General features: G+C 44.3%; 1 pseudogene across 1 annotated transcript; it reads left to right on the forward strand.

Moving 5' to 3' along the window:
* The first annotated feature begins 897 nt into the window (after positions 1–897).
* On the forward strand, positions 898–1,985 carry LOC309548247 (one cut domain family member 2-like; annotated as a pseudogene). The gene has a single exon. The product of its transcript is annotated as an one cut domain family member 2-like (transcript).
* Positions 1,986–12,869: the final 10,884 nt, after the last annotated feature.

Below are 12,869 nucleotides of genomic sequence, written 5' to 3' on the forward strand. Positions count from 1 at the left end.
CAAGGTGGTCTTTTATTAAAATTAACATAGCACAGAGTCATTATCTGCCACTTTGATATGTAGAGGTAAACCTTGTTTGGTCAGTCTCTGCTTTGGTCAACAACAAGTTCCCTTTAAAACGCCTAGTTAGATAAATATCTATTCCCAAATACTAATGTGGCCTTACCCATCTTTTTAAAGTGTTAAGTAGACTTGCCACTGGCCTGTCCCAGAATTTCTATATGTGAACCAATCACAATACATATACACACTATATGTATACACATATTATAATATATACAATATACACACACACATGCATATGTATGTATAGACACACATAAAATTGACTATATATAGTTCTACTTTAAACACAGACAACGATGCAGACAGCAGTAAAAACCAAAGCATTTGCCTTTGGTTATAACTTAATATTAGGTTAAAATAAACAACCCCTACCAGCATTAGGGTCCTTTCACAAGAGTGATCTGATCAGTTCTGCCTGTTAGCTTTTAATGTAAATCTGATAGAAAGTTCAATGTTAGTCTACAGGAAGGCATATGTAAACAGACGTGCATTCGTTTACATGCAATTACCTCCAAGTCTCTCTCTGATTACCCCTGAGGCCCAAAAAGATATCAAGAAAAGATTTGTGTCCTTCTGCAATTTTTTTTAGACCTAAACATAACAGATCAGAGGTAAAAAGTAAACTGATGGAAGCCCTCTTGAAAGTTGGAAATCAAAACTGAAATTAGTATTCACAAGAATTGAAATGTATTAGACTTGGCTCCATTGACTTTCCTGGCAGGATCCCCCTGGCACAGGCAGTGGAGTCATTATGGGGGCCGGAACCCACATCTTCCCTTACTGCCTGCTAGAGGATGAGCCAGAGGCTGGTTAGTGTTCAGGCTCATCACTATGGACAGCAACCTTAGTGACACACCACTGGGTGGGAGCAGCCATGAGCAGGATCTGTTGAGCAGCCAAAGCCCTCATCCTCAACACCACCAGAAGATCCACCAGCAACTGTCATATTTATCATCCAGGTCTGCTATGGTCTTCAGCATGGCGTCCATCCTGAATTGGACTGGGGACTACCGTCTCAAGCTGTCCACCCCCTTGCACCATGCCATGAGCATGCCCTGTGACTCCTTACCACCTGGGATGGGCATGAGCAGCAGTTACTCTAATTCCACTCCAGCCATTGCCCCCTATCTCCACTGTGTCAGACAAATTCCACCACCCCCACCACCACCAATGGCTCCCTGACAATGTTAGTGGTAGCTTCACCCTGATGAGGGATGACAGGGGGATCCCCTCCATGTACAACCTGTACAGCCCCTACAATGACATGACTGGAATGGGGCAGAGCTTGTCCCCTATGACAGCTACCCCTCTAAGCAATGGTTTGGGCTCTATTCCCAACAGCCAACAGAGCCTGCACAACTATGGACCACCTGGGCACAACAAGATGCAAAGCCCACACTGCCATGCTAGAAAGAGGGGACCAACACCTTCCCAGGGGGCTGTCTACCTCATCATCTGCCATGATGCCTCACCTCAATGCACCACCCTGGCCATGCTCAATCTCATAGGCCCATGTTGACCTCAAGCAGTGACAGGCCACCCTACTCCCCTATCTCCCAGTTAAGCACCTATGGCCAGTTGGAAGAGATTATAACCAAACAAGAGGCACAGAGAATCACAGCCGAACATGAAGGGTACAGAATTCCCAGGCTATCTTTGCACAGTGGGTGCTGTGCTATTTGCAGGGTACCCTTTCAGACCATTTAAGGAACTCCAAACCTTGGAGTAAACTGAAATCTTGCAGGGAGACCTTCAGGAGGATGTGGAAGTGGCTGCAGGAGCCTGAATTCCAAAGAATACTGGTTCTCAAGCTTGCAGGTGAGTGGGGACCACCAGGGGTATTCAGGACGACCACCAAAGGTGCCACTGATACATTGTTCAGTGTGTCATTGGAACCAGTAATGGCATTATTGAAGTAGGAGTAAACAGCAATTAAAACTGGACAAGGGCACTCAGTACATAGCGCACCCCTCAACCCTGCACCCTCAACCCTGCATTTTTCTGTAGCACATTCTTCACCCTTGTACTCTGTACACAGCGCACCCCTCAACTGTGCACTCTGTACACAGCGCACCCATCAGCCCTTTACTCTGTATACAGCACACCCATCTGCCCTGCACACTGTAGACAGCGCATCCATTAGCCCTGCACTCTGCATGTAATGCACTCCTGATCTCTACACTCTGTATGTAACCCACTCCTCAGCCCTGCACTGTGTATGTAGACACACCTCAACCCTCCATTCTGTAGCACACTCAACTTTGCACTCTGTACACAGCGCGCTCCTCAACCCTGCACCTTGTATGTAGCATGCTCCTCAACCTTACACTTTGTATGTAAATGTAAAGCACTCCTCAAACCTGCACTCTGTACACAGCACACCCCCCAACCCTGCACACTCTTCATTCCTGTACTCTATATGTAACCCACTCTTCAACCCTGCATTCTGTACGTAGCGCTATCTTCAATCCTACACTCTGTATATAGTGCATTCCTGAACTCTACACTCGGTATGTAGCGCACTCCACAACCCTGCATTTTGTATGTAGCACACTCTTTAACCCTGCACTTTGTATGTAGCACACTCTTCAACCATGCACTCTGTATGTAGCATACCCCTCAACTCTGTACTCTCTATGTAGTGTACTCTTGAACCCAGAACATATTATATAGGTAAAAGGAAGCTTTGCTTTGTTAAACGATGCCCCTTAAGCCTCTCTCAGATATGGACAGGGTGTGCCAATGCTAATGCAAAAAGGAGCTTTAAAAAAATTGGGCTGCAGCGACTGATACTCCCCACATCAGAACTTTAAAGTTGAACTCCTAGCAGATATTAAAAAAAACAGCAATACAGCATTAATTAGGAAATTAAAAAAAAAAAAGCAAAATGTATTTTTGAAGTGACACTGTCATTAAATTAATAATAACAAAACAAGAAATAAAGCATGACCTGCAAAAATGAGGTCTTATACAATATTTTTCAGTCCTGGAAGTGAGTCAACATCATCGAGTCTGTCTGGGATTACATGAAAAGACAGGGGGATTTGAAGCAGCCTATGTCAGCAGAAGATCTGTGGTTAGTTCTCCAAGATGTTTGGAACAACCTACCTCCCAAGTTCCTTCAAAGACTGTGTGCAAGTGTACCTAGAAGAATTGAAGGCAAAGGGTGGTCACACCAAATATTGATTTAATTTGGATTTCTCTTCTGTTCATTTAGCTTTTGCACAGTAGTGAATATATATATATATATATATATATATATATATATATATATACAGTACACCCCTCACGTTTTTGTAAATATTTTATTCTATTTTTTCATGTGACAACACTGAAGAAATGACACTTTGCTACAATGTAAAGTAGTGAGTGTACAGCTTGTATAACAGTGTACATTTGCTATCCCCTCAAAATAACTCAACACACAGCCTAAGAGGAAATGTCCAAATTGGACCCAAAGTGTCAATATTTTGTGTGGCCACCAATATTTTCCAGCACTGCCTTAACCCTCTTGGGCATGGAATTCACCAGAGCTTCACAGGGTGCTACTGGAGTCCCCTTCCACTCCTCCATGACCACATCACGGAGCTGGTGGATGTTAGAGACCTTGTACTCCTCCACCTTAAGTTTGAGGATGCCCCACAGATGCTCGATAGGGTTTAGGTCTGGAGACATGCTTGGCCAGTCCATCACCTTTACCCTCAGCTTCTTTAGCAAGGCAGTGCTCGTTTTGGAGATGTGTTTGGGGTCATTATCATGTTGGAATACAGCCCTGCGGTATAGTCTACTAAGGGAGGGGATCATGCTCTACTTCAGTATGTCCCAGTAAATGTTGGCATTCATGATTCCCTCAATGAACTGTAGCTCCCCAGTGCCGGCAGCACTCATACAGCCCCAGACCATGACACACCCACCACTATGCTTGACAGTAGGAAAGACACACTTGTCTTTGTACTCCTGACCTGGTTGCCACCACATCGGCTTGACAACATATGAACCAACTAAGTTTATCTTGATCTCATCAGACCACAGGACATGGTTCCGGTAATCCATGTCCTTAGTCTGCTTGTCTTCAGAAAACTGTTTGCGGGCATTCTTGTGCATCATCTTTAGAAGAGGCTTCCTACTGGGATGACAGCAATGCAGACCAATTTGATGCAGTGTGCGGCGTATAGTCTGAGCACTGACAGGCTGACCCCCCCCCCCCACCGCTTCAACCTCTGCAGCAATGCTGGCAGCACTCATATGTCTATTTCCCAAAGACAACCTCTGGATATGATGCTGAGCACGTGCACTCAACTTCTTTGGTCGACCATGGTGAGGTCTGTTCTGAGTGGCACCTGTCCTGGTAAACCGCTGTATGGTCTTGGCCACTGTGCTGCAGCTCAGTTTCAGGGTCTTGGCAATCTTCTTTTAGCCTAGTCCATCTTTATGTAGAACAACAATTCTTTTTTTTCAGATCCTCAGAGAGTTCTTTGCCATTAGGAGCCATGTTGAATTTCCAGTGACCAGTATGAGAGAGTGAGAGCGATAAAACCAAATTTACCACACCTGTTCCCCATTCACACCTGAGACCTTGTAGCACTAACGAATCACATGACACCGGGGAGGGAAAATGGCTACTTGGGCCCAATTTGGACATAGAATATAAAATTAAAGACTTGTAAAGTTCAACAAGTAACAGATGCAAATATACATATATAAAGACATATGGATATTAATCGTATAGAAGAGTGGTAATGGTTATCAGAATACTTTGGCGTACAATTTGCTATCAGTCCAAGATTCCCATTTTTGCTTAAACCTGTCACCTTGTGCTATGGTAGAAGAATACATTCTTTCAAAAGAGAATTGTGTATAGTATTTATGAGATCCATAACTTCAGAAGGATTAGGTGCCATGTTTTGAGTCCAATGCCTCGCTATCACTGTTTTGGCTGCTATTAAAATGTGTTCAGGCAGTCCCCAAATTACAAACAAGATAGGGTCTGTAGGTTTGTTCTTAAGTCAAATTTGTTTGTAAGTCGGAACAGGTACATTTTTTAAGTGTAGCTTCAGCCAAAATAATGATTTTTATGTTTTTTTAGATAGCACAGGGAAGGGTTAACACCCCTGTACCCTTTTTATTTCTGTCTGTGCCTCTGTTCAGAAGATTTTCCCTCACTTTCTGTCCCTATGACAACTGGATTTTGAAAATTTTGGGTTGTTGTGGAAACAAGGATTGGTGATAAAGCTTCAGTGGAGACACCTTTTTCCCATGAGAACTCCTACAGGAGTAAATTTCCCTTCCTAGGGGTAGATTTCTCCTCACTTCCTGTTGTCTTCCTCCATTTGTAAGTAGGGGACGTTTGTAAGTCGGATGTTTGTTGTAACGGACCGTTTCAGCAGACAAGGGGTTAAAATCCGTTTAGGCGATATGCCCCTTTCTGAGAGAGCAGGCACAGCTACTGCAGAACATCAAACTCCCGAACTGGATACAATATAGCACTCCAACCTGGAACCTCACGAATAGCTGCTAGCAGACGAACAGGAGAAGCATACATCAGCTTACATTCCTAGCAATCGGTCTCCAACAGCATACAGTGAATCCCCCCAAGAACGAGACAAAGCTCCGTGTGGAAGGTCAAGCAGTGGTATGTTTATTGAGGGCTACCTGCCCCCGTATTTATACAGGTCTCCCACCTGGTGGACACTCCCTTAGGGGACCAAATGGAAGACTGTAACACAAACAGACATGTATCACATTACAGACTCCCAGAAGCAAAACATCCCCACAATGCATCCTGGCTTCCTCCCTTAGTAGACAGCCAGGTGAGCTCATTAACATGTTTATCAATAGTCTCAGTTAATCAGTAGACATTCCTCAGGAGGGGGCTGCTGGAAACCATCCCCCCCCTCTCTCTGCAGCTAAAGCTAGTTCTCACAGCCAGACTCCATTACACACATGGGGACCAAAATACAGTATTATGCTTTAAAATATATAAAGTTACTTTTTATACATTAAACATAGACATGTCACATATCCCCAGATAGCTCAGGTCTGAGTGCACATTATTAGGTGAATGGCACTCAGACCCCACGAATACAGTTTAATCGCCATGGAGCCAAAGTCTTTTAAAACCTGGTCCATAGTCCAAAGGCAGCAGGCGGGCAACCAGGCTCCTCCAATGCAATGTGGCGAGGTTGGTCTCGTCACATATAGTACCTCACAAAAGTGAGTACACCCCTCACATTTTGTAAATATTTTATTATATCTTTTCATGTGACAACACTGAAGAAATTACACTTTGCTACAATGTAAAGTAGTAAATGTATTTCGCACTCTCCCAATCTCAATTCCACTCCATTACATAACCTCACTTAGATCTATATTAAAATCCTAAGTTTGTAAAAGAAAAGAGAAAGGTAGTCATACCAGCACCTTATCGAACATAAAAGATTTGGTGGCCTGATTCTCGTAGACATGAACGACTACTATATTGCCACACACCTCACTTTCCTTCGGCATTGGTTCCATAATTCTAGTGATGTGCTCTGGCCAGATATTGAATCCACTCTCACTCACTCAAAGGAACTTTCCCATATACTTTTTGCTGACTCCTGGAAACCCATGAACCTGAACCTACTACCTCTACCCACGCGTGCTTTCCCTTTGGCCTGGAGACATCTATTGTCCCTCGCCTCAGATACTTCATCACACATCATCCTCGACTTCCTTTGAGGACCTTACAACAAATCATCCCTTGTTTATCACTCCAACATTGGGCAGAAGCGGACATACAGTTCATAGACCTCCTATACCACAATAATCATCTCAAATCGTTTGCCACACTACCGACAGAGTTTGATCTACCTAACAATGCTATTTACTCTTACATGAGAATCTCCGGTTTCTTATCCAAAAATCCTCCTCCACGGGTAAACATACCGAGCCACCTATAGACCTACCTCCAAGCAAAAAGCCACCCAAAAAAGGGTCTTTCTCTGTTTTACAACTTTCTCTAACACAAAACTTCCTTCTCCAAAACACCCCAATACTTAAATGGGAAAGGGATCTGCAGTCATCCTTTTCAGAAGCCAAATGGCTAAGTGCCATCCAGAGCACATATAAAGCGTCCCACTGTGTATCTCATTGGGAACAATCACAGAAGCTGATTACTCGGTGGTACTTAACACCATATCATATGTCAAAATTTTCAAGTAAACACACTCCCCACTGTTGGAGGGATTGTGGACAAATTGGCAACCTGTTGCATATCTTCTGGTCCTGTAAAATTCTCACTAGCTTCTGGAGACCGATTTTTGCAATAATTTCAGAAACCACAGGTACACTAACTAAACCTAACCCTGCACTTGCAATTCTACACATAGGTATAGACGACTTCCACTACAACTTCAGAAAAGTGGTAATACAGGCGGTCCCCAGGTTACAAATGTGACGAGACCAATCTCGCCACTGGGCGTTGGAGAAGCCTGGTTGCTCGCCTCCTGCAATGGGACTATGGACCCTCTCATCAGCCCAGGCTAAATGTAAACCCCATGGCAATTTGACTGTTTGTGGCATCTGAGCGATGTTTGGATATGTTGAGCGCTCAGATCCAGGCTATCTGGGGATGGGTTGAATGTAGGGGTTCTGTTCAGTAGACTGGGAGTTATGCATTTTTGTGTCTTTTTGTGTTTCTTTAAACATGTGGCTAATGGAGCCTTGCCTCTCCTGGAAGCTAAAACGTATTCCTGTAAACTGTAAGGAACAGGAAGCCAACTCCTAATATGGGCATTACAGGAAGTTCTGAGGAGACGGGCGGTCTATTGACACTCAGAGTAATGTGTATTGAGGGCTCGTTAGGGAACCATTGTTCTGTGTCTGACTGTTGTGTGCATTGATTGCCCCCTGGGGTTTCTGTCTCCTTGCATTGGTCAAAGCTATCTGACCAATCCCTGTTGACTCATTTTCAAGCCCTCATCTGCATATACTGGAGAGGACCTTGGTGAGAACTGCAAGTGCTTTGCAATTGACCAATGGGAAGGCGGTTGTTGGGGGAGGGATGTTCCAATTTCTGTATAAAAGTGTGCTCTGTTCTTCCAATAAAGGTTGTGCCTGTTTTACCCTCATCTCGGAGCTTTGTCTCGTTATTGGGGGAATCTGCTGCAGAGATTGCTATGGTCTTCCATACTCCCTTAGAGAATCACTAAGCTCTTGTAAGAGCTTGTGAAAGAGCTTGTTCGTGCTGCACTCTCTGGGGAAAGAGAGGTTCACCCACAGGAACCTGGGGCCTTGTCGTTGGTCCAGGGTGGGTAGGAGATGCCAAGACCCTAACCAAGCTGCCGCGATTCGTGGAGTCTGAAGTGCTTACGGTGTCTGGTGGAGTGCTTGGAGCCCTCGGGAAGCACTAGGAGCATCTGTCAACAGAGGTACCTGCTCAGGGGTGCCCTGTTCCGTAACACTATATATATAGTATCTCACAAAAGGGAGTACACCCCTTACATTTTTGTAAATATTTATTATATCTTTTCATGTGCCAACACTGAAGAAATGACACTTTGCTACATTGTAAACTAATGAGTGTACAGCTTGTATAACAGTGTAAATCTGCTGTCCCCTCAAAATAACTCAACACACAGCCATTAATGTCTAAACTGCTGGCAACAAAAGTGAGTACACCCCTAAGTTAAAATGTCTAAATTGGGCCCAAAGTGTGAATTTTTGTGTGGCCACCATTATTTTCCAGCACTGCCTTCATCACCTTTACCCTCAAGGCAGTGGCCATCTTGGAGGTGTGTTTAGGGTTGTTATCATGTTGGAATGCTGCCCTGCGGCCCAGTCTCTGAAGGGAGGGGGATCATGCTCTGCTTCAGTATATCACAGTACATGTTGGCATTCATGGTTCCCTCAATGAACTGTAGCTCCCCAGTGCTGGCAACACTCATGCAGCCCCAGACCATGACACTTCCACCACAATGCTTGACTGTAGGCAAGACACACTTGTCTTTGTACTCCTCACCTGGTTGCTGCCACACACGCTTGACACCACCTGCTCAAAATACGTTTATCTTGGTCTCATCAGACCACAGGACATGGTTCCCGTAATCCATGTCCTTAGTCTGCTTTTCTTCAGCAAACTGTTTGCAGGCTTCTTGTGCATCATCTTTAGAAGAGGCTTCCTTCTGGGATGACAGCCATGCAGACCAGTTTGATGCAGTGTGTGGCGCATGGTCTGAGCACTGACAGGCTGACCTCCCACCCCTTCAACCTCTGCAGCAATGCTGGCAGCACTCATACATATATTTCCCAAAGACAATTTCTGGATATGACGCTGAGCACGTGCACTCAACTTCTTTAGTCGACTATGGTGAGGCTTGTTCTGAGTGGAACCTGGCCTGTTTAACTGCTGTATGGTCTTGACCACTTTGCTGCAGCTCAGTTTTTGGGTCTTGGCAATCTTCTTATAGCCTTAGGCCATGTTTATGTAGAGCAAAAATTCTTTTTTTTTCAGATCCTCAGAGAATCCTTGCCATGAGGAGCCATGTTGAAGTTCCAGTAACCAGTATGAGAGAGGGAGAGCGTTAACACCAAATTTAACACACATGCTCCCCATTTACACATGAGACCTATCAACACTAACAAGCCACATGACACAGGGGAGGGAAAAATTACTATTTGGGCCCAATCTGGACATTTTAACTTCGGGGTGTACCCACTTTTGTTGCCAGTGGTTTAGACATGAATGGCTGTGTGTTGAGTTATTTTGAGGGGGACAGCAAAATGATACGATACAAGCTGTACACTCACTACTTTACATTGTAGCAAAGTGTCATTTCTTCAGTGTTGTCACATGAAAGGATAGAATAAAATATTTTTAAAAATGTGAGGGGTGTACTCACTTTTGTGAGATACTGTATGTATATATACGTATATATATATATATATATATATATATATATATATATATATATTGTAAGGGATTAGCTCGGTGGCGGGTGTGGATGACCCCTTGGGGGGTGCGTTTTCCCAGAGAGGTAGCCGACAAGTGCTTGCAAACAAACAGTGTGGTTTATTAAATGGTGTTTTCTTCACCAGGCTGTATGCAGCAAAACATCCAAAATAAAATAAAACAGAAAATAAATCCTTGCCTCTGTGGGCTGGGAGAGGAAGGCAGACAAACTGCTGCATCCTGACGCCATGTGGGTAGAGGACAGTCCTGTGTGCCCCCTGAAAGCTGAGTGAGCATGGGGAAGACCTCCTGAAGCGGTGTGCGCTCAGGAGGGTAAAAACGAGTGAAGACGTCTCAAAGGTGAGAAGACGAAGTGTTTCTGTGTGAAAGAAAACAAAGGGACATGTTCAATGGACAATGTTTGTGCTGTGTGAAAAGCAAACAAATGGACATTTGAGTGTCTGCTGTAGGATAAGCAGTGTCGGCCCAACAGTAGGTTGGGAAGACTTCTTAGGTAGGTTCCAGCGTGAGAAGGTAGCCGCCCACAGAGGCAAGGATTTATTTTGTCTTTTATTTTATTTTGGCTGTTTTGACGCTTGCAATTGTGTGAAGTAAATTGCATGAATAAATCAGTCTTGTTTTCAACCTCTGCTCGGCTATCTCTCTGTGAAAACGCACCCCCAAAGGGGTCATCCACGCCTACCACCGAGCTAATCCCTTACATATGGTGGAGGTATGCAGTGGGCATAAGCAGAGATCCCTGCAAGGAAGTGCAAATGTTTGATGAACTTTGTCTGGTGCATGAGATTGCACAATCTATGTGTGCAGGAGAGAAGATCCTGACAGAAAAAAAAAAAAAAAAGTGTTTTAAAGAGACAGGGGTCTCAAAATTTTTTGATGAACTTTGTTGTGTCTGGTGCAAGTGACTGCACAAACTGTGTGCGCAGGAAAAGAGATCCTGCAAGAGAGAGAAAAACTACATGTGTTGAAGAGACAGTGGTCTGAAAATTGTTTGCTGGACTGTGAAAAATTTGTTTGTGGAGTTATTGAAGATGGGGCGGTCCAAACGCCTGAAAAATGCAAAGATAGATGAAATGAGAGACCGGATTCTATGGATGGAGGGGATGTTGCCGTCTGAACCAGCCCCATCCATGCCTAAAGAGAGTCTACTAAAGAGGAAGGTTGTTGTCCCTAGCAACACTGATGAAACTGCTATGGAGACGCAGTGTGCTCAGATGAAAAGTAAACTCAAAATGGAGGAGATGTTGAAACATCTGATTATATCAAATGCAGCTCAACAGCAAGCAAATGCAGCTCAACAGCAGGCAAATGCGGATTTTCAGCAGAGCTTTGCAGCTCAACAAAAGGCTCATCAAGAGAGCATGGCAGGCTGGAAACAGAGACGCCAGCAGCCAATGGAGGCCATCGGTTTGGAGGAAACCGAGTATGTGTGCAGGGCTGAGTTGGATGCCTTGCAACGGAAAATGGAAGAAAAGGAACAAGCCGTGGAATTGCTTAAAATGGAGCATAGAAACTTGCAGGAAACAAATGAACTACTCAAGTCTCATGTGTCACAGTGGGAAGAATCCACTGCTCTTCTTTTGGTCGAGTTGCAAAAACGCAGAGAGACTATAATGGAGAAAGATACCATCCTCATGGAAAAGGAAAGTGAAATTCAGACTTTGCAGAAGCAAAGTATGGCTGATATGTTGGAGTTGCGTAATCAGCTGGAAAAAAGTCTTCAGTCTTTGGGAGCTACAAAAATAGACCTGCAGGAGTCGCAGGAACAGAATGTTGCTCTGGAAGCGACATTGTCTCTCAGCGACAAAGAGAAAAGTGAAAGAGAGGCTAAATTACTGAGTACTGTGTATGAGCTCACTACTTTAAGCAATGTGGTAGATGAATGGCGTGCGGACTGTGAAAGTTGGAAAGGGGAAGCCCAACGTGTCCAGCAGCAGTTAAAGGAGAAAGAAGCCTGTGTGGCAGAATTACATTCTTATTCCCAGATGCTAGCCAATGAGGTGAAGGCTCTTATGCAGGGAAAAGGAGATTGTGAACATAAGAGGGAAAAAGTAGAGGCACCGCTTCTGGAATCGCAAGTCAAGGTGTCAGAAGGTGACCGATTGTGTGCTAAGCTGTCAGAGAAGGCAAACCGACTGCAGGTTGAGTTGGACAATGTTACAAATCAGCTTTCTCAAGCAGACAGCAAATCTAGAGAAATTGCGGAAGATTTTTCTATCTTGGAATCGCAGCTGCAAGACACGCAGGAACTCTTACAGGAAGAGAGGTGTCAAAGGCTGAGTTTTAGCACAAAGCTCAAACAAATGGAAGATGAGAAAAATGGCTTCCTGGAACAATTAAAAGAGGAGGCGGAAGCAAAGAAAAACCTATCAGAGCAAGTCGCAACATTGCAAGCTCAGATAGCGGTTATGAAAAAACGCATGGAAGAAAGCGTTGGTTCATTACAGTGTGTTGAAGATGTGAAAAAGAAGTTTGATCAGATGCTTGGTGAAGAGAAGAATGTGTCTGCAAAATATGCAGAAGAACGCGCACGTGCAGAAACGGAGGTGCGTGATAACGAGAGCAAAGCCCTGTTCTTGGCTCGCTCTTTGGAGGAAGCTCTAGAGTGTAAGGCTGAACTAGAAAGTGTTAAACAGCTGCGTACAGAAATGGAAGAATTGGTCAGCTCCAAGGATGATGTTGTGAAAAGCGTTCAGGAGCTAGAAAAGTCTAAGCGAGCCTTAGAACAGCAACTAGAAGAGATGAAGATTCCGTTGCAGGAACTGGAAGAGGAATTCCAGGCAACAGAGGATCTGTCCCAAAGAGGGGATAGTGTGCCTGATGCAGTTTTTAAAAGGATCAGTGTTTTGGG

Source organism: Pelophylax lessonae (genome assembly GCF_965119305.1).
Source record: "Pelophylax lessonae genome assembly, chromosome: 2".
Lineage (NCBI taxonomy): Eukaryota > Metazoa > Chordata > Amphibia > Anura > Ranidae > Pelophylax > Pelophylax lessonae.